The following is a 23,529-nucleotide window of genomic DNA, read 5'->3' as shown; positions in this document are numbered from 1 at the left end:
ATTCCCGAAACATGCATGTTAGGAATGAACGGTTGTTGGTCTATGTGCCCTGTGATTGGCTGGCCACCAGTCCAGGACCCCGCCTCTTGCCCAAAGTCAGCACCAGGATGGATGGACGGACGGATGGACGGACGGACAACAGTAACGTGTTTGATGAGCCATTCAGATGCAACCTGCGTACATGTCAGCGAGGAGGGTGGGATGGATGAGCCGGGGGGGAGGGGGTGCTTCTGGACTTGGACACGATGGTGGTGATGATGATGATGATGCGAGGATGGAGAAAAAGGAAGTGCAGGAAGCTGATGGGTGGGGTTGAGTCATGGGAGGAGGCGGGGCTGTCATTGGATACAGGTGTAGTGTGTGGAGCTCCCTCCATGATCATGCCACGCCCTCCTCACGGTACAGATAACCATAACAAGGCAGTGTAGTGATGGAAAGTTTATTATTATTATTATTATTATTAGTTTTTACTTGTATTTAATGATTGCATGTTATGTTTTATGACTGTATTTTATGGGCGTCATGTGTTCTATGTAGCGTGTGACTGACCTAGGAGTTCATGTAGATATCATTAAGGTATGACGTCTGATTTTCACCAACTCTCGACTCCCATCAGAGTCTGCCAAGCACCACCTGTACCTTCCATTTAGCTGATGAAGCACCCAAAACATCTGGAAGGCCGTGGGCTTTCTTCTTGCACCTTTCCCAACCAACGTGTTGCTTTTCAACGTCACATCAAAGCTGGGAAAATTCCACACTAAAAGCGTATGAAAGCACCCGTGACTGCGATGTGGCGATGTGGAAATATACAGATGTTGTTGTGTGGCGTTGGATGCCCGTCAAGGCACATGCGAGCGTTCCGGTGCTATACGTGTTTGTAAGAGCAGCCTTCCCTTTGGCTGCAGGCCAGTCGAACAGTGTGGGTAGCTTCTCCATACTGATGATGTCATCTGGTGTCCAAAACACAGAGGATATTTTGGGTGTCCTTGTGTTTTGACTGGTTCTTGCTGGCGGTGTCACGATACACTCCTCACAAGACACTATGCAGGATGTTGGTTTCCAGAGAACAAGATGAGCTGATATTTTAGCATTCGTTCATTTTCTACCGCTTTTCCTCACGAGGGTGCTGGAGCCTATCCCAGCTTTCTTCGGGTGAGAGGCAGGTGGCCAGCAAATCACAGGGCACATATAGACAAACAACCATTCACACTCACATTCATACCTATGGACAATTTGGAGTGGCTAATTAACCTAGCATGTTTTGTTTTTGTGGGAGACCATGCAAACTCCATACAGAAATGGCAGAGGGTGGAATCAAATTCAGGTCTTTTAGCTTTGTGGCCAGCGCGCTAACCACTCGGCCGCCGTGCAGCCTATTTTAGCATTACTTTTAAAAAACAACATTGACAAAAAATAGGATGCAGATTTTTCGACACTTTGTATTGAATTGTGGGTAAAGGAGTTGATAATAAAAATGAATAAAGTCTTTGGCGGGCTTATCAAAAAGTGTTTCGGAGCTACTGGCAGCTCATGATCTACTGGCTGGAGACCCCTGACTTACCGTGTGAAGTCAGAGTGGGCGTCGCTGGTGCACCTCCAACCTCCCCTGCCCGAGGAGGAGCACTCATTGTCGGACACACTTTGTCAGACGAGCTCAGAAGCCGGACGTGTGGGTACCGCGTTGACTAACTGCAAACAATCTTAGTACAACATTGGTTGAGAAAATGTTTTTTTTGCGTGACTACCACGTTCCAGACAGTGAATACTGTCCGTGGATCCACGGCATGTCTGACATAAATGCACCATTCCCGGCGAGAATGTGCTACTTCTGGCTTCATGTAAACATGTAAAACAGATGTAGTGCAGTATTTTTAATGTTCATGCTAAAAGAACTACAGTTCCCATGATGCTTAGAGTGCCTAATCGGGAAATGAGTCAGTACAAAGTAGTCCGAAATAGGCGCTAGTACCACATGTATTGATAGAAGTCATACACGGCATTCGTGTTGAGCTGCATATGACTTAATATTTGATGAAATATTGTCATGTTTGAATCTGGTGACATCCCTAGTTCTTGCCATTGTTAAGTTATTACCAATAATGGCATTTCAAGGGACGGGTAATTACTGCCAGGCGCTTGACACAATTAATTTAGCGGGCTGGGTAGGAATTGATCAGAATGAATTTGGTGCTAAATGATGTTTGTGTGAGAGCATCCTCTGTTGGCGCAGTGTTCATATTGCTCTCTCTGGCGCTGCCAAACACCCTGGGCTACAGAATGTTTCATTCTTTGTTGCTTCCTTCGTGCTGTTGCATCTTTTATAAGCATGTCCGCATTGGCGTGTGCCGTGCGCCGCCGTGTACCGCAGCAGCTAATTGAATTCTTCAGCGTGATGGGGCTGACACTTGCTACGTCATGTGGCTCCTGTGTGATGATATTTGCTGTTGGAGATCATATGCCACGGCGACGCAAAGATCTGCCACGGTAATCAATGAATCGGACAGTAGATATAAACAAACCTGCCCCAAGTCTGTGGAAGGGACTCCATGATCATCTGAGGGCGGCACAGACATTAGACTGTTTAAAAAAATATATATATATCTTTTTAGAAAAGCTTTTGCATAGTTTGCCTATTTTAATGCATATTTAACGTCTTTGGTTCACTGTGTTGTTAGTTTGGCTTTGGTCATTTCCACCTCCACTGCTCTACTTATTTTGGTTGTTCTGATTGTGTTATTTTATTTCATTTAGGTCACTTATCAAAAAAAAGTCTATACTTTCCAAGATAAAGTTTTGGGTGAAAATAAGACCTTTTATGAAAGATGAGGCAAAAAGGGCATTTTCAAAAGGTACAGTTCCATCTGAAAGCCTGTCTGCACAATCCAATACATTCATTTGAATATGTCTAGAGTTTTGACAAAATGTTTTTATTTGCAGAAATCTTTCTCTTTGAAGTGGACAAAATGCATGAATGTAGAAAAATGCCATGAACAGTCGCAGAAATTAACCCGGATCCGTGTTTTATTTTATATAATACTGCACAAATCCAGGAAAAGCCGTGAAATGAATCAAACGACAATATCCCATCCATCATTTAATGATGACCAGGACCTGCTGCACCAGGATTATAACAGCAGGGTCTGGAGGGGGGCTCCTTCCCGCCGTCTCGCTGCTACAATGCGAACATCTTGGCAGTGCAGGACGATTCTGCTGCTGCTCGGGACTTGATCCTGCAGCACGTGTCAATAAAGCTGACAGGAAGGACCGGGATTATTCCGTTTCCTGTCACTTTAGAAAGTCGGAGGCGGGTGGAATAAATGGCGCTTTGGCCCGTGTACGACTTCCGTGAGTGCGCCTATGGAGTAGGCTGCTGCTGCTATTTGACATTAAGGATTAGAACCCACCAGTTGTGACTCAGCTGACATGAGTTGATAAACCCGTACAGTAGTCCTCACCTCGGCCATCAACTGTGTAGGCTTTTCCTGTATAATACAAGTTTAGTAACTCTTGCCATGTTCAGGGTTGTGGGGGATGCTAACACGGGAAAATACACGTCAATCACAGGGCTGTTATGACTAGCGAGTAATTGCTATGTGAACTACTAGATTACCGACACTCTCAAATAGGTTTTTTGTGTACAACTGCAATACTACCAGGCCTGTCACGATTTGCAATTAACACATTTTAAGACAATTATTTCATTAATGTGAGGATAACATAGGGCATAACAATGATAGCACATCGTCCTAAAAGTAACTTCAATTTCTCAAGAGTATTGGAACTGAATGTCAAAAGTAAATAAAATTATTAAACAAATGGCCTAAATTACCAAAAAAACAGAAATACCCCAAAGAAAATGAAACGGTCTTTTTTAGGAGACATTACACAACACGCCCATGTATTGAGACAGAGTGAAACCTCGTCATCCGGTGCGAGGAAAACAGACTCATGTCAATATAGCATAGCAAGGCCAGCAAATCTGTCAACTTCCTTTTTATTTATTATGCGTTTACCACTTCCCTGTCAGAAGTCATAAAATGAAGCAGAACCAGGTTCCTCTTCGGAGATCAATTGGCCCTGTTAGAGCATGTAGCGCCACCCCAGGATTCAAGGACATTGGGCGGTTGCAATCAATAGCATTTTAATTCCGGGGAAAAGGAGTGAGACTCACAAGGAGTAGAAGTCCACAAAAATGTGCGTCTCAAAATAAAAAAAAGCAGGAACGAGCACAACTAAGTGCTCACCAAAATCAATCTGCAAGCCGTCTGGAAATGTCCGTGGCAAAACGATAATGAGGTTGACGAGCAGAGTCTGTCTGATTTAACAATGACCAACAGGTTCTTCTGCCAGCCATGTTCCCAAAATAGGAAACAGAAAACCAAATTAAGAGCACCAAACGGGAAAACTATGTAAAAACTAAGTAAAACCAAAGCTGAAGTCCAACCTGTCATGTGGAACGTTGAAGTTGGCCAGACTTTTGTTGGCCGCTAATCGCTCTCTCCAACATTGGCGTTGCAATTGCTTGTATCGACTCCTCTTTGAACTAAATTGTAAAGGGGCTGCAAGGCGGTAGAGTGGTTAGCGCACAGACCTCGCAGTTTGCATGTTCTCCCCGTGCATGCATGGGTTGTCTTGTAGGTTTCTCGTATGCGTAGGTTTCTTTTTTTTTTTTTTTTAATTGGCGACTCCAAATTGTCCATAGGTATGAATGTGAGTGTGAATGGTTGTTTGTCTATATGTGCCCTGTGATTGGCTGGCCACCAGTCCAGGGTGTACCCCGCCTCTCGCCCGAAGACAGCTGGGATAGGCTCCAGCACCCCCCGCGTCACTCGTGAGGATTAGCGGTAGAAAATGAATGAATGAATATTACATTTTAGGGCTGCACGGTGGTCGAGTGGTTAGCACACAGGCTTCACAGCAAGAAGACCCAAGTTCAATTCCACTCTCGGCCATCTCTGTGTGGAGTTTGCATGTTCTCCCCGTGCATGCGTGGGTTTTCTCCGGGTACTCCGGTTTCCTCCCACATTCCAAAAACATGCTAGGTTAATTAGCCACTCCAAATTGTCCATAGGTATGAATGTGAGTGTGAATGGTTGTTTGTCTATATGTGCCCTGTGATTGGCTGGACAGCTGGGATAGGCTCCAGCCCCCCTCCCACGACCCTTGTGAGGATAAGCGGTAGAAAATGAATGTAAACTGTCCTCGAGACTCGTAGACTCATTTCACAGCTGGTAGAATAAAATAATCTGGGGGGCGGTCAACATCAGTGGTCACAATCAGGCTCTTGGGATAAATACTGTATTACAATAGTGGGTACATAAAAAAAAAAGCCTGCATTTTGCACACACAATCATTAAAAGTGTCTGACATCACCGGGAAGGCTGATATTTGGTATATTTTCTTGTAGAAATAGACCTTCAAGAGCGAGTCGGCCGCATCGGTGCTTTTAAGGATAGCAAATACATCAAACTTGTTTTGTGTTTTCATGTGTTTATTTATTTTCAGGTGGCGGTAAAACAAATTCAGTGTGAGCATTTGTTGTGACAGCCCTACCGGGTTCCCCGTCACAGTTAATCAGTTGGAAATTGGCTCAGATATGATATTCTGCCACCGAGCATTTTCCCCCAATAAATAATGCATGATATTTGCGTGGCACTAAAAACCTGATGAAAGGTTGTAAATGATGAGCATGTCGCCCCGCGTTGCCGTTTACTGGCTCGCCGAGCTGCGTCTGGCAGACGTCGGACATTGGACAGACACAAAATGGTTGTATTGTGACTGCGGCCAGCGCCACCAAATATCCCGTTGACGTTCTGTCAGAACGGATGCGGACTCGAACAAAACCTCATGAATAGACATTCTCCGTCAGTTTTGATGCTGCCGCTGATTAGACTCGCAGTAGGATGTTACAGGATTTACTCATGAATACAAATTAGGCTGCAAGGGCATTTTAATATTATGGTGTAGTTGAAAACAACATTTTTTTGTAGCTGTGAATTATTCATTCAGTCAAAGTAGCGCTGAGGGATTTTCCCAAGGAGTTTCCCTAAAGGCTTCTTCGCCGGATTCCTTAAAAATGTGCACAAAAAGGCAAAATAACTAATGTGCAAATGAACGTGCTTATTATTCATTCAGCTTGAAAACAGAAGCTGCACGTTAGCGGAAGGCTGTTGGACTTATGCGATTTTTTCACCTTTTTTCACAAAGATTTTCTCTTGAAATGTATATATAAAACTTCTTGGCATGTCTAAAAAAAAAAATATATTCAAAGTGGCCCTTACATCTTTTTATTTTTCACTATATGGCAAAAGTGGAAAAAGTTTGGACACCCCTGCTCTACATTTTGGTCAATAAATCCTCCTAGCATCATAACAGCGGTGCTTCACATACATGAATTAATGTGGCGGTCTGCCACAAATACATTTGGGCCGCCACAGATGGATTTGGCAGTCCCACTAAAATTGTTCGCCATACCGCCCTACGATTTGATAGAACATGGCGGTCCAGAGCGGTCATTCTTCACCTTGCACATGGATTTTTTTTTTCATGGGACCCACAACTGCTACTGGCTATATGATATGAAAAAGACAATTTATTTTAGACAAAATGTAGGCATTATGAAGTGAAAACATTGCACGAAATATGAAGTAAGCATTTACATTTCCTGCAGTTAATAAAAAGTCAACAATTCCACACTTGTGGACTGCACATTCACTAAGCTATAAAATAATAACATGACATGACGTGTTTTTAAATATGATTATGTATGCTGTGACCTTTTTTGAGACACTGAGTGACACAGGGGTTGCATTTAATTGCATTTTGCTTTTTTTTTTTTTAGTAAGAAAATAGTTATGGTGGTGTGATGAGTCAAAGGATTAGCCATTTATATTTATCTTTCAGAAAAAATACATATAATACATATTTAAAATACATATATTAAGCTTTCATTATGTTTAATTATACTATTTAACAGTGACTGGATTTTTTTAAAAACTTCTTTTCAAGAAAGATATTTAAAAATAACACATTTTAGAGCTGTAATTATCATATCCTGAAACCATCAAACCATGATTTTTGCCCAAGGTCTATAATATAGTAATAATAAAAATAATAAAAATTATTATAATAAAATAATAATTATATTATTATATCATTATTATTTTTTTATAGTTTATTATATAATAATTATTATTAATGAGTATTTTGATGATGATGATAATATTATTACTATTATTATTATATAGTCATGAATGAAAACACAAGCAATATGTTTACACTGGTAAAAAAGAAATCCTCTATATGACAGGACATACTACCTACTGCAAAAACACTCGTCGATAATTTTTTGCTCCAGGAATAAAAACGGTGTTCAGGCGCTCCGTAGTCGGAGTCTTGTTATGGAATGCTGTCACTCTTAGTCATCTGCGATGTGTTTTGCTTTTTATCTTCAAACCAGTTTAGTAATTGCTTTGTCCCATGTTATTGAGGACTGTCATGCACTATTACTCCAGTTTAATGATGCCAAACAACTCCTCTTAACAAAGCCATCAATCACAGGTGTTACTATGGCAACTGCATTTCTCATTAAGCAGATATTATAATCAAAAGGCATACAACAGCATTTCCCATGTACGACTTTGAGTACAAGATTGAGGAAGTCATGCGTTGTGATGTACAATTTCAAGTACCCGAGAAAGATTTATTGAGGGAAAAGGTCACAGAGTCTGTGAATGGCTTCCGTTAGTGGTTAAATTTCCGATGAGGCCCATCGCTCCTTTATCTCCTCCATGTTGGAGAGGGGCCATTCGGCAAAATTAGCCTTCAGCACAGCATTGAGCGGTAACTCGGTGAATATTTAATCCTGTGTTTTTTTGTATCATGTTATTACCTGCCCACTTGGCTAGCCCCGCTCAAGTGGTTCAAACAATTTCATACTCAAAAATGTTCCCCCATCAAAGCCGGCGTGGCCTGTCTTCACCTTATACCGCTTATTTGAAAAGCAGCCATTTTGTGTCAATGTGCTAATGAGTGACCAAATGTGTGAGCAAATCTATCCAAAAGTTCTGAAGTTTCTTTTTGAACACATACATCCATAATCCAGCAATTGATCGTCCTCCATTTTACTTCAGGTTAATAAAACAGATGGTTAACAGATGGTTAGCTTATAGTGATGTCTTTCCAAAGCTAGGCTAAACTTAAATCATGGGCTAGCTAACAAATTGTTATGAGTGGACCAGGGGTTGCTTCACTATTATTATGATTTGCTAATTATTATATATTCTTCTACCACGATTCATTTAGGCCATAGCTGCTAGATGTCAAATTGCATGCGTTCACGTGGCGTGATGTGCTAACGCTATAGAATTAGCTGGACAGCCTTCGGCCAATCTCCATGAAGCTCCAACTTTGAGTGGCTGTCAACTTCAATGCGTGGCACGTTTGTTGTTAGCGCCTATTAGCCTCCATCATCAATGCTGACCATGGCATTTCTCCCACCGGCCCCCCCACCTGCCATCTACGGGGGGTACGCCTTGGGGTACGTAGCGTCTTTTTGCTATGTGCTAGCTTTAGCATTTTATATATCTGATAAGAATCATGATTAGCACTTTATTTGCTGAAGCAAGAGACGTTCCTGTGTTATCAGAATGTATCCACGCCGATTGTCATAATGCTGCCTGTTAGCTTACATGCTAAGTAGAGTTGAAAAATGCAAAAGATGCTAGATACGTTGTTTGCGTTTCTGTTTCACTGGCTTAGATCCAGGTTAACAAAACAGTGGAGAACTTGTAAAAGGTTTCAAATGCCAGGCCCGATGTTGGTTGCTTCCAAGTCTTGTACGGGTCTCCATTTGGCCCTTGGGCCACCAGTTGAAACGCCCTGATGCAACATTTTATGTTGTTTCTTGCAATAATTGACTCAACTTTTTGATTCATTTTTTCTTCTTCGTTGAAAGGGTGAATTTGAGCATTGGTGGCGAGTGGCGGCACAAATCCTACTTGGTATTTACTTCTATAAAATGAAAACCTTCAACAGCTTACAGAATGTCAGGCCAACACTTCATTCAGAGGATCTCCTGACCTTTAACAGGTAAAAAAACAAAACAAAACGCTAATAAAAATAAACCCGGGGCCTACTTTATTCATCAAATTTGAGCTGGTGGGAGAAAAAAAATGTGCGAACTTCATTGCTGAAATGTCACAAATACAGATGTGGCTGAAAAGACTCCGTCCTCAGTAGAATAAGGCAAAGAGAATATTTCATGGCCCTGATTGCAGCATTGCTTGCCTGTCAGGAGGATACGAAATTGAAGCTACTTTAGCGGCTCCTGACGACAGTCGGCCTTGGCGGAGGCCCGTTTTTGCGTGATCTTGGCTCAAGATGGGTGATAGTTTAGGAGGGTGGCATCTTGAAGGATCCCCAAGTCATTTTCTTGGCGTCATCCTGCAACGTCACGTGTATGGCACATTACCAAATGAGGCTTATGCTTATTGTTGGAGGAGAAAGAATGTTGGCACCCCCTCCCTCCTGTCCTCCACCCCCCCATCCTCTCATCAATGTAGCAATTTTTTTTACAAGGCAAGCTGACAGTTGTGAAGGAATAGGCCTAATGGAATGCAGTACACACACACACACACACACACACACACACGTCTGTATCTTCACCGTCCAGAAGTCATTCTTTTGGAGCGGTCCTGAACCCGATCCGGCTCCAAGCGTCCGTACCCACAGCCCTCAGGGCCCCACTTTGATCTCCCCTGAGCAGGACAGCGGTTCAGCATCTTGTAATATTTCACTGTTTAATCATCATATGTGTCTTTTTTTGGTTCCATTTTTCATGAGCTAAACTCCATCCATCCATCCTAGGGTTGCAGGGGTATGCTGGAGCCTATCCCAGCTGTCTTCGGGCACAGCAGGGCACGTATAGACAGCATCATCAAAACCGACATTCATACCGATGGACAATTTGGAGTCTCCAATTAACCCAACATGTTGTATTTGGAATGGGGGGGGGGGCAGAGTACCCAGAGAAAACCCACGGGAGAACACGGGAGATGTCCAAGCATAGAATCAAACCCCGGTCTTTCCGATCGCCTGACTGCGTGGCCTACATGCTAACCACTCGTTCACCATGCGACCCTGAGCTGAACTCAAAGAACATTTTTGTCTATGAACACAAAAGGCATATTTCTCTCAAATATTGTTGATAAATCAGCCAAAATCCGTCCACCTCCCAGGTGTGGCAATTTGTCAATTTGAGGGGCCATGTGATGCATTTCTATGAAGTTTATTCTGGTTTTAATGCTGTTATATGCTGGAATTTTTTTGTTAGGATGGAAAAAAGGATGTAAATTCTTGAATCAGCATATTAGGTTGTGTCCCAGGGCAGGCCATGTCCAGTACAGTATAATCCACTGGAGCACCCCCATCCCCCATGGCTAAGATGCTAAGCCACTAAGCAAAATGTCTCTGCTAATTAGAGGCTTTGGAGCAAAGCTGTGGAAAGGGATCATACATGACATCCATTGAAAAATGGAAGTCTGTTCTCAGTACTTGGTTTGGTCACAGCTTTTTTATTTGTTTCAGATATGCGCTAATGATACCCCATGTAAGAGCTGCGTCGCCAATTCTGCTTTTGCAAAGATTAAAATGTGACTTTTGTTTGAGCGTTATTAATTGATATCAAGAAAAACAGGAAAAAAAAATCTCATGTTGATGCCAGTATTGGAATACCCTAAAAAAACACACAATTGCCGTAAGAAAATCTGACAGGGAATGTCACAGATTTGACCTTGACCCTCTGTCCTATTCCTTTTGGTGTAATCCTGCTAACAAAATCAAAGACACAAAACGCAGGAAAATGGTACCATGGTGTACATACGTACATACATAAGTCAGTAAATAAGTACTTCATAGTAATCTCAGATTGTTTTTCTAAACACAAAAGTTGGTATTATTTCTTGGAGTTTTGTTGAGCATGGGAGTGTTTTTGTTTTTTTTCTCTCCCTGCTTTAGCTCGCAAACAAAGCCCACTCCCATCTGTATCCTTGGGTCCTGGGTAGAGGCTTCCAGGACGAATCCCGGCCGATCAAAAGCCTTGTCAGTTCTCATCTGTTGGTTTCGCAGCGAGAACCCCGGCGATGCAAACTGACGGTCTCTCCTTGAAAGTATCTTGTGCACGTCAGTCTGTATTATTGATGCAGGGAAGCATGTAGAAGCGCGGCAAGCCTCAGGAATGTCTGTCTGTCGTTCCGTGTGGTGTGGTGGGGGGGCGGATCATGTCTTTTGCCCCACTTTTCAAAGATTTCAAGACTTTTTTTTTTTTTCAGTTTATGTGCCGATTGCTTTAATGCCACTTTGTGATGTCCTTTTTGATACCTTAACTCTGTTTGGAGTCGGTGAGCAATCGATAGTTTGGATACTTTCAAACTTTGTTGTGGCTGATCAATAATAATAAAGCAATGGAAGCACTGGATCGTTTTCTTTCACCGCTGACAAATGACATTTCAGATGAGGGCTTAAGAGTCTTTCAAAAAGCAAGACAAGGTGGTGTTGCCCTTTAATGGAACTTTTTTTTTTTACTTTTTACTGTCTGCTCATCTGATTTGTATGCACGCAGCACCCCATCAGAGGTTTGCATCCCGTGCCTCATCTCATCCACAAATCATATCATCCAATATTTCCCCCCCAAAATGAAACATGATTGCTTTTTTTGTTTTTTTTTTATATCAAAGTCTACGATCTTGGGTATGCTGTCTTCTGCCCAGCCCAAAGAGTAGCTGTAGTTTCCATTTGCGTGAGTGCCGCTCCTGGTCCATCTTTGGCATGACACCGGAAGATGTATTTCCCAGGCAAGCGGCTAGTTTTCCAGTAATGGGAATCCGGGGCGTAACAAATGGCGGTGCCAGCACAGAGCAGGCTCCGCAGGGTGTGTAGGTGGTCCTACATTCCCCTTGTCGGCCTCCTCGCATAGCTCTACTCGAGCACCAAGTCCATGGGGACTATCCTCCATCGGGTCTGGCTCGAGACTATGGGATCTGGTCTTTAGCCACCCATTGGTTTTCATTGCCCCCTCATATATCGTATTCCCCCGCCACTCCCAAGCATTGTTTGCTTACTTTGTTGTTACTTTGATCTTGCATTTGGAAAAGTACCGTTCAGTCATTTTGTGTCAACTATTGCTTGGCTAGCGCAAACTTCATATTAATAATTTCATATTATGGTGATACAAGTGCAATTATTTCTCTTCAAGGTGACCCCCCCCTCCCTTTGGGGACAGACATTTTTCTTCTGAGAAACCTTGAACAAATTTAAGTATAACATATTTTTATTGAGATAAAAGCATCTCAAAATTTGGGCAAATTAAGGTTAAGGTTCCAGTGGAATTAATTTTATGACAATTTCAGTTAGAAGATTTGAAGACACCGGGCCGGACGCCGTGATGAAATATATGATAATAGTTGTTCATTTTGTGTGCTGACGGAAAGGGCTTTTAAAAATGAGTTTACTTAAGGATTAAATTAATACGACAACCGAGTCACTTTTAATAACCGCAATTGGGGCCAACTTTGCGCCGCATATTTTTGTCATATATTTTTGCCCCGGAGAATCTTTCCCTGTTCCTGCACTTGTTTTATTTAGTCACTCCTCACTTACTTCATTTAAATTGCCAATTAAGCTCGGACTGTGTGACATGCAGACTAATTTGCATAGCCGTTTAAGGGGCAGGGGTAGTTTTAATTCTGCTCTGAGCGTATTTTAGTATATGGAAGTGTTGGCCATGTGGTGGCCTAATTTCAGGATTCATCTTTTCTTGGTGGGATTCATCAATGCGGGGCAGTCGGATTTGACACGGCTGAATGATTTAAGGTGTCGCTCTCTGTTTATAATGGCGACAAATAAACTCGGCGATAGCATTTATAGCACATGAAGAGCAAAGTTTGGCTCTGTTTTATTGGCTAAGACCAACAGCATAATCCTGACCTGGATGATATTTCATGTCATAAATCATGCTGTCGGACAAATGAGATAAAAGTATTTATTTTGTCGTGGCCACAGCCTCGTTTGCCGATTCCCCAGTGGGTTGTAAATCTTCCAATGTAGGTCTAAATCTAAATATGCAGTAAAACAAAGACGACACAAATGGCCTCTATGAATTAGCGCTATCAAAATTAGGCTTGACAGCGTGGTACGGTAGTGGTTAGCACATCTGGTTCGCAGTCAGATGTTTTGAATCGTTGTTGGAACATCTGTGTCAAGTGTTCATGTTCTCCCCAGTGTCGCGTGGTCGTAGAGAAGAGAATTTACAAGACGAAAATTTAAATTGTTGGAAAATTAAATGGGAAAAAAAACTGCAAAAATTGAAAAAAATCTTAAATTTCATAAGAATAAAATAAATAACTTGAGAAGCTGACATAAATATATTCTTTCATCTGTACTGTACAGATAGAACTTGAAACTGAAACCAGAGAAATACAACAACATGTTGAGTCATAAACATTTATACATCTTGGCCGTTCTGCATTAAAATGAAAGCCTCTTGCATCCCCCCCCTGACAGTTCCCCGTGCAGGGGGGGGGGTACTTTTGAGAAGCGCCGACATAGCCACGGATCATGTGCTTTAAGAAATATCAAAGTGGTTCTTGAATCATTTAATTTTTCACAATGTCGCCCTGGCGGGAAACGGTTTGGGGACCCTGAAGTAGTATTTATTTAGTATTTGGATTTTTGGATTCACCACGGCCGTTGTTTAAGTAGACATACGACTAATATTTTAAGTGTTGGCTGTTGACTTTTTTAATGGTCAAATATGATTTAGACCGTTACCACAGGTGTGTATTGTCCACTGTGGGCGTGTCTAAGATGTTCCGTAGGACACCGGAGGATGCTGATGGCCGCTGTTGGTTAGTTACTAGTCAGTCCTAGTCTCTACTTTTCAAGCTGTCAGCAGTGAAGAAGACGAGATGCAATATGAACATTAGTCCTGGTGGGGAGCCTCGTACAAGACAGGAGATGTCAGAGGAAATGACTTCATGCTCCGCCTCCCGTTCCAGTTTGGGGAAGTCCGATGGGATCGCCTCACAGCATGGCGAGATGGACGCATGGGATGAGCCGATGTTTGACCGCTCTCGATGCTCCACCACCCACCTCTTGAAAAGCCTGATGTGCGATCAAACCTTAACCATGCAGATTTAACGCTTAGCCGGGTGGCGGTGGGGAGGGGGGGTGGATTTCGCTGGACTGACAGCCATTAGTGTGTTACACAGCAGGGTGCTATTATGGAATTTTGGAACTCTTGGAATGCTGATCTCTTTTCTATGCTAGAACGTAGATCTTTTCCATTATGGAAATAATTCTACATGGGTTAATTACAGATTAATCTAAAATGTATGGTCATATCACCTTGTACTTTGGTATGTGGCCAAAAAAAACCTAAAAATTAAATTAAATTAATTAATTACAAAATAAAAAAATAATTAAATATATATATATATATAATAAATTTTAAAAATAAAAACTATATTATGAAAGCAGGAAGTGAACAAATGTAACAGTTAGTGATTGTAAAAGTACCAGATGGAGGGGTAGGATTTAATAAGCTCTGCTTCTTCCTACTCCTTTTGGACATGTGGAACTGGGAACTGATTATGGGATGCACTCAATTTGAATCTGATGCATGTTCAAATGAAATGAAACCATTAGCATTACTTAGCATTTGACCCCATTTTGACCACGCAGGTAGACGCTCTTGAAGTTTAGCCTTCTTGTGTCGGTCAAAGGAAGAAAGGCAGGTTGAACTTCATGGGCCAACTGTGGTCCTGCTATTATGTAAAATAGAAGATGAATTGTGGAGCTCGGTGGTCAGAATTGATTGTGCAGGTTTCCTGTCGGAATAGTCTTTTTCTCCCTTTTTATTCACCCCTCAAAGAGCTCCTTCTGCTTGAAGATATATAGCAAGATTTACTTATGATGGGCCACAGCGGGCTTTGGATGTTCCTCTCGGCTCTCTTAAGCCGAGATCTGTATTACCTTGTTCATTCAGCAGCGGATGTGTTCTTTCTAAAGAACCCAGCTCTAAATGTGGATTTTTTTTTTCTTGCCAACAATGTGTCAGATAATTCCAGAGGTGAGTATTAAAAGGTGCGACTGTTGAGGAAAAAAAAAACAACAAAAAAAGACTAAATGAAGTCAAACGGGAGGCGGGAAATGTCTTTCTTTCCCCCATTAGCGCTGACATGAATCCACTCATCATTTCCCGATGAATGTATGAGGCAGTGATGCTATAATAAGAGGCTTTGTGTTGAATTTTTCATGCCCTTAATTATTTTTGGGCTCGCCTCCCCGACAGTCAGTTGAAGTCCATTTGTTATTTTCCGCTGTGAATGGTTAATGTGAGAGTTCTTGCCAGGATGTGTTAGACTTGCATGTTGTATCGTGTGCATTTGTGATCTAGGTGAAAAAGTCTATTATGGCGTCAACATTCTATCTTTGCTCATTCCCCCTCATTGTTGCCGTTTTTTTAAATTTCCAAATAGTTCAATTTTCTTCATACGTAATAATTTCCTTTCTCATAATGTTATGACTTTTCTCCCATTAATATTGACTTTATTCTCATATTATAACATTCTTCTCAACTTAATTTTCCAAAATTAACAACGTTATTTTTTCTCACAATATTATGACTGTTAACAATAAAATTCATTTTTATATTTCAATGCTGCTAAAGTAAACACATATTATCATGAGTGTATTTTTGTAAAATAGCTTTTTTTTTCATTGGAATACTTTTTTTCTTAATATTTAGACTTTTTTCTGGTTAAAAAAAAAGCTGTCCATTTGTTGTTCAGTTTCCAAATATTTAAAATGTAAGTTTTAAACTTGTAATTTTATTTCCATAATATTTTTACTTTATTATTGTAAAGTTGTAACTTTTTTTGCAATGTAATTTTCCAAAATTTAAGAATTTATTATTTCTTATAAAAGTGTTTTTTCTTCAATAATTCAACTTTATGCTACCATGACATTTCGTGTTAATATTGCTAAAATTATTTTAGTAAAATTATTACTTTTTCCTCATAGGATTCCAACTTTTCCTGTTGGTGTGTATGATGTGTTCAAGGGCCGCTGAACAAAGTCCCAATGCTTGGTGAAAGAACATTATCAGTGAAGCATAAAGACACAAACATATAGTAAAAATTGTACAAGTATACTATGCATTTTACCAGTATTACCTCATAAATGGTTGCAGACTTGGGGTGAATGAGATGTGTTTTCTGTAGAAATAATAATGGCAGTTTACGGAGAAAAAAAAAAAAAAGGATGAAAACGTTGCTAATTTTGCAATGCCTGGATTGCAAAGTGCGGGGATCTCCTGTACATGACTGTTACACGCCTACTGTTGAGTATTGTTATGTATATTTAGGAACACATTGTGCGTGTGTGCAATTATCGCCTCCATTTGTGTGCTGTTAAGTCTGCACACAAGGTTTTTGTAGCTCTCCAGAAGCAGCCACATTGTTGCAAATGTTTATCCCTGCCACTGAGACAGAACTTGTTTTCTTTTTCTTTTTGCGTAGGCACCATTTTTTGCCCACAGAAGGCTATTATCTTGCAGTCAGTCAAGCCGGAGCTGAAGAAAGGCACCCTGTTGAAGCCAAATGGCATGAGTGATGGATTACTTCTTCACTTGGCCGGCCTTTTATCTCCTGTGTGTGTGTGTGTGTGTGTGTGTGTGTGTGTGTGTGTGTGTGTGCACGCACTCACTCATGTGCATGTTCACTCTGTGTGAGGATTAGTTTGGTATTAGGAATGTCTTTTTTGTACTTGTTTTGGACACAAGTCAGGAAATGTTCGGCAGGTCTGTTTAGATAGTGAGGATGAGCATGCTGTATGGTTTTTAATCCTCTACTGGAACCGTGGAACAACCAGGAAGTCGCATCATTTGCATTGTCTCCCAGAAGAATTGGTAATGGTAATGGTAATGGTTTAATTTCATTTGAACATGCATCAGATTCCAATTGAGTGTATCCCATAATCAGTTCCCAGTTCCACATGTCCAAAAGGAGTAGGAAGAAGCAAAGCTTATTAAATCCTACCCCTCTATCTGGTACTTTTACAATCAGTAACTCTTACATTTGTTCACTTCCTGCTTTCCTAATATAGTTTAAGTATTTTTTAATTTAATTTAATTTAATTTAATTTAATTTAATTTAATTTAATTTAATTTAATTTAATTTAATTTAATTTAATTTAATTTAATTTAATTTAATTTAATTTTATTTTATTTTATTTACAAATTTAAATAATTTACAAATTTCAAACACATGTTAATTCTACGACGCAAGTTCTGACACAACTTCCAGAAACGCATATAAGAGGCCACTAGGTGACAGCACTGCCCCGAACACATTTCTCATGCACTTCCAATTTGTATTAATTTTTGGAAATCTCTACAATAATTGCCTGTTATGAATGCCTTCTTGGGTGTCGGGAATATTAATAACCCCGTCAAAAATATGCACTGTGATGCAAGATTTTTTAAAGAGTCTCAAATGTCAGACTTAATTTGTGATCGTAACTTGTTGTGCATGCGAATGGAAAAAAAAAAAAAAGATAAATTCCAAGCATCATCAAAAAAGGGCGACAGAGTTGAGTTTTATGTTTGCTGTGTCCTCGCTGGGTTGAAGTGGAATTCACGAGTGACAGGCATGACGGCATGAAGCTTGAGAGCGCCAAAGCAGCAGTTGACACTTTCCAGTACATCCAGTCAGGCGACTTATCTTCCTCAGCGCCAGCGTCTTATCGCCGGTGCGAGGCACAAACGTACCGAGGGGAAGCATATGGAAGGTGGTCCCGTCGGAGACGGTGAGGCACCCCCCCCCCCCCCCCGGGGCTCCAACCTACCGCTAAAAGGCTTCTCGTTTCTCTTCCTTGTTCAGCTGGGATGGTGTCACCAAGCTGTGACCCCTGCTTGCATTTTAGACTCATGGTGACGTATCGCTGCTGCTGCTTTTGTTCGTACGCCGGCTTCATTTTTCATCCCAATGGGGGCATTTGCAACACATTACAACAAAGCTGCCTGCTGTAAATATTTGCATACATATGCATCTTTGCATTTGATTCTCATATCCTGCCTGGACGCCGTCTACAAATGCAAATAACTGTCCAGGTCAAAAAACATTCCCGGTTGTAGCTGAAGGCAGGTCGCTCCTTACCGCGATTACAACATTGGTTCTGTTGCTGGATTGTGTGGAAACATTGATGCTGCACTACTGGGTTGCAACCATTGGTGGCGCTGTTGATTCTTGATTATTATTATTATTATTATCGTGATTATTTACAGCTAGTTTGCCGTGAAAAACTACATACGGTATGACGGAACGTGCTACGTTCCGTCTGCTCAACACTACCCTGGCATTGAAACAGGAGCTCAGAACATCCACTGCATTTTATTCATTCATTCATTTTCTATTATCCTCACAAGGGTCGCATGGGTGCTGGAGCCTATCCCAGCTGTCTTCGGGCGACAGGTGGGGTACACCCTGGACTGGTGGCCAGCCAATCACAGGGCACATATAGACAAACAACCATTCACACTCACATTCGTACCTAGCATGTTTTTGGAATGTGGGAGGAAACTGGACTCCACAGAGATGGCCGAGGGTGGGACTGAACTCAGGTCTCCTAGTTGTGAGGTCAGCGTGCTAACCACTGGACCGCCGTGCAGCACCCCACCGCATTCTAAACAATATTTAAAAATGATACTTGATAGTCATTTTCCCCAAATGGTATCCATTCTGTTTTGCTATTATGCTACTTCTGTGCCGCCATTGTCGCTGTAAACGAGACCGAGGCAGTTCATTAGTTACCGTATTTTCCGCACCATAAAGCACGCCGGATTAAAAGGCCGGGTTCCCTCTCATCATTGTCTTGTCAGTCTGGTTGTCAGGTGGCTGTTGGGCAATGATGCCGGCTTTCGCCAAAACTCAGACAGCAGTTAAAACTTAGCCTAAGCATCCGCAATCCATTCCCATATGCGGGGCTAACCTGCTGGGGGCGGCCCTCCGTGGTCGCCGTCTTTCATCCATCACTCTGTAGTAAACCTAGCGGAGGTTAAGTGTGCGTATATATGTATTACGTAATGTTTTCTGATTGGTTTATCGATGCCAGTGTTTATAGCTACGTCTGGTGTCGGCTGAAAATGGTTCGACAGCCAATCAAGCGAAGCGCTTACCGAAGTAGCACAACATTTTTCAGATGTTGAACCTCAGCGCACACCGGATTAAGTTGCACAATCCGTTTCTGATCAAATTGAATCGTGTGCTCTGTAGTGCGGAAAACACGGTATCGGTCCTGTGGTAGTAGCTTGTGTATCAGTGCTAACGTTGCGTACTTTATGGTCTCCCAGTGACAACAAGCTGTGACGTTGAGCATAAGAAAGACACTGAAGTGCGCCGCATTTGGGGAATAGAAGGTATCCGCCACTGAAGGTCACCCGCTAAGACACGTTTGGATAAATGCACCCGCCATCCATACCATCGATCGCTAACTTAGCCTTTGAAGTTGTATCGTGTTTTGCCCCGAGCCTTTGTCTTGCACACTGGCTGAATGCCTCGCCATCCATCGGGAGCATCCTTAAAGCCGCAGCAGCCATTATCTCGGCGCCGCAGCTGTGCAAACATCGAGGTGTGCAACATGAAACAAGCATCAACGATGTCGGGGCCATTTGTGGAAGACATATTTTCTCGGGGCGTAACGTACGCCATAAGAAGCATGTACCGTTGCGCCACGTTGCGGTGAATGCGAGCACGCCGCTCCCCCAGGAAAGGACCGGAGGAGGAGAGGGTTCACGGGGCCGAGCGGCTCGGCGGTGCTTCATTTCCTCCGTTTAATTGGGCTATTTAAATGCATCCCCGGTTTGTCAATACCCGCTTGGGTGCCTGATAAAAATGATTTGTCTCATGCATTCGGTGGCATGCTTCCTCCATTCGCCTCAGAGAGCCCTGGGACCCTCCGCCCCACCACCGCGCCACGCCGCCGATTGGCAGCGGCAGAGTGTAATTCAGAGAGCTCGTTGCGTTTGATTTTCAGTGAGTAGCGGGGTAAAAAGGTGCGCCCCTGCGCCCCCTCTCCTTGTCTCATTTCTGCCCGTAACCCACGAGTCAACATAACATAAGCAAACGAGACACGCCCCCGGTGGGGGTGGCATTGACACACAAATTCACAGCCTCCCCTCGCATACGTTTGCCTTTTTGTAGGTCAGCACAGTAAAGCCACGCTTATCAGCTTTTTTTTTTTTTTTTTTTTTTTAAACGCTGTCCTTGTCTTTCTCGCACCTCCTGTCCCCTCAGCTTCCCCCACCCCGCATGATGCCGCAGAAGGTTTATCAGCAAACAGTCCACAGCAAAATTCAGGGTTCAAAGTGCACCCTTGGTCTTTTGGGACTGTGGGGTTATTGATTTATTTAATTTTTTATTTTTTATTTTATTGCTATGCTTTTTCTACTTATCTGACCCGTTAAACGATGCCAAAGTCTCAGATAATGAGGTTTGGAAGTAAAGTTCAGGATGGCTCTGGATGCTCAATTTTAGTTTTTTTTTCTAACACCTGCTCTTTGTGATGTCACAGCTTACCAACAGTGAGCACAACCTGTAGGCCCCACCCCCAGCGAAACACCCACCACTCCACCGTGGTCCTCGCTTCACGGGCTGCATGGAGATTTCACGTTGTTAGCAAGGAGCGTTGTCTTCTTCCAGCTCATGTTTGTTCAGGCTTGAGGGACAGCTAAATTCCCAAAAGAGTCCGGTATCAGGCGGAAGTGTTTGGAGTTGATGATTCCGAGCCAGCAAGAGAAAAATATGGGACTGTTTTGTGAACATGGGGTTGCTTGACTATCGGCCTACCAGAAGACTGATGGCTTTCCACCATTACTTCATGTTGAAGAATCCGATGGGCAAGCTGGAAGTAACAATTGTATTAATCCGTGTCCTAACTGTGTTTATTTTGTATAAGTAAGTGGTTGTCTGTGTAGCATTATAGAGTGTGCATACAGGGAGCAGGATGCAACTGATAATGTCTGGAGTTGCTAATAGCCTTTCGAGGGTGGGATTGAACTCAGGTCTCCTAGTTGTGAGGTCAGCGTGCTAACCACTCGACCACCGTGCAGGGTTTGGCAGTAGTTTGGTGTGATCAATCATAGCTGAGTGGGCGTGCCTGGAGGCGGGCTGTGGGTGGGTGGAATAAACTAAAACAGTTTTGGAAGTCCAAGGAAATACAGCTGGAATAGGTGTAGACTCTGGACGATATAGAAAGCTTTCTGTGCGGGTTGTTGTGTGTCGCTGCTCTGTAGGAGTCCACTATTCAATAAAAAGGGCTGAAAAATTAGCACAATAGCCCCCCTTTAAGCTATGCAGTCAGTGGTATATAATATTATTTGCGAGCATAGACGGTTAATAAAATATCAGCATGTCACTTTATGGCCCAAGTGTGTATACCCCTCACATTTTTGCAAATATATGATTCTATTTTCTTCTTGTAAAAACAAAAAGGCCACTTTGATACACAGCAGCGTACTGCATGGGTGACTACATTGACTTTGCTCTGGAAATAAGCCGACACCAACCATGAATGCCTAAACCGCTCACAACAAAAGTCAGTAAAACTTCATGTTAAACAGTTTTTCTCATGTAACTCCAATTTACTATTGTGGAGCTGATGTTTTGAGGTGAGAGATGGCGTGCACTGTAATTAATATTTCCGTCTTTTAAGGGACCGTCTCATATTGGGGTAAATACGCGGAAATATACCCATGATAAAAACACCACATTGAATGAAGGTCAAGGTATTTCCAAATGGTACATTCCTCTAAATCAGGGGTGGGCAAACTACGGCCCGGGGGCCACATCCGGCCCGCCAAGTGTTTGAATACGGCCCGCCCAATCTTTCCAAAGTATTTCATTTAAACTCAACATACAACCTGGCATCATGGCCTGAGCCAACCTTTTGATGGTTTTATCAATTTCGTTTTTTGACATGGTCTGTTGTTTACAAAGTGCTCCTGAAAAAAGGGACACAAGCACATAATAATAATAATAATAATAATAATTAGATTATTATAATTATTAGAACTATTATGATTATTATAATTATTATATTAATGCTAATTATTATATTAATTATATATAATATTATTGTTATATTTGCATATTTTACATAATAATAATATGATTATTATTGTAATTTTATTGTAATTATTATATTATTATTTTTAAAATATTTAAATATAAATCTAAAATAATAAATAATAATAGATTGCATGACAATTTTACAGATACAATAATACCAGGTGGACTGTTACGTGTAAAATAGATGGTAAATTTTGTCATATCAATGCGGGTCAAAAGGTTTGCCCACCCCTGCTCTAAATTGTACACTCGTCCTGACACTTGTGGCAATACGTGATGGACACGCTGATTGTGGCATTCGAGGGGGGGGGGCTAGCAAAGGACCTAACGAGAGCAGTAGCGGAGTGTCGGTAAATAGTAAACAGTGGCAGGTGTTGGCCAGCTGTGCACTTGGCTATGACGGCATGGCTGGTCTTTGGAGGCCCTCAGCAGCACAGCGCTAATTTTCCCAGCCCCTCGAGTTACGACAGGTCAGCATTTTTTGGATATTTTCTTGCTCCTGGCACACCGCCACGGCCGTGGGTTTACAGGAGGAATTGTAATGTTATTGTTCCAACAGGGAGGTGATGAATGAAGTGCACATGTTTCAAAGCAGCATCACATGAATGATGTAAAGCTCTCCCCTTCTGTCAGCCGCGTCCTTGTCCGACCCTGCCCAGCAATCGGGGGGGTTGGGGAGGGCGGGGGGGCTTTATTGTCTGAACCGCGAGCATGTCTGCACACTTTTTTTTAGTCTTGTGCAGACAACGGTATTGATAAAAGATTCACCCTGTACCATACCTGCCTCCAGCACACTCTTCTCCATCAGATGACTGGAGCTTCCGCCGCAGAGCCGAGCCGTCCGCCATCATCCAGGTGTTCATTAAGCGGCGCCGACTCCGTGCGGGCCATCCTTCAAATGCGGCATTGTTACCCGAATCACACTGAGGCCCGGCTCCTTCACACTGAAGAGGTTGTCACCCCTTTTTCAGTCAAATGAGCAGAGGGGGATGGGTGCTTGTCAGTATGTTATAAATTCACACACTTTGTCGGGGGGGGGGGGTGTTGGTGGTGGCGGTGGTCTTTGCAAGCCTATTCAGATTTGTGGACTGGCGGGGGAAGTGCTGAAACATTCTCACCCGAGGCAACTGTTTTGATTTAGCATGAGAAGTGATGGATTTCCTTCTATGAGTTTTACTTCTGCAATAAAATGCAACACATGCTGTTATGTAAATGACATTGCTGGCGCCCCCTATGGGTTGGAGCCAAAACGCTTTGGAATACATGCTACAGAAATCTGCCGAGTTATATCATCATTAGTCCTATAGACGATTATTCGCTAAGCCCTGCCTTCTCCCCTACAAAT

General features: G+C 42.3%; 1 protein-coding gene across 9 annotated transcripts in view; it reads left to right on the top strand.

Moving 5' to 3' along the window:
• Positions 1-23,529, top strand: part of LOC131109441 (receptor-type tyrosine-protein phosphatase F-like) — a 173,607-nt gene that overhangs the window by 16,921 nt on the left and 133,157 nt on the right. The gene's annotated exons all lie outside the window — the stretch shown is intronic.

The sequence above is a fragment of the Doryrhamphus excisus genome, linkage group LG2, assembly GCF_037039965.1.
Source record: "Doryrhamphus excisus strain RoL-2023G ecotype Guam linkage group LG2, RoL_Dexc_Guam_v1.1, whole genome shotgun sequence".
NCBI classification, from domain to species: domain Eukaryota; kingdom Metazoa; phylum Chordata; class Actinopteri; order Syngnathiformes; family Syngnathidae; genus Doryrhamphus; species Doryrhamphus excisus.
The sequence above is the reverse complement of the archived record's forward strand: the minus strand, read 5'-3'. Positions and strand labels throughout refer to the sequence as shown.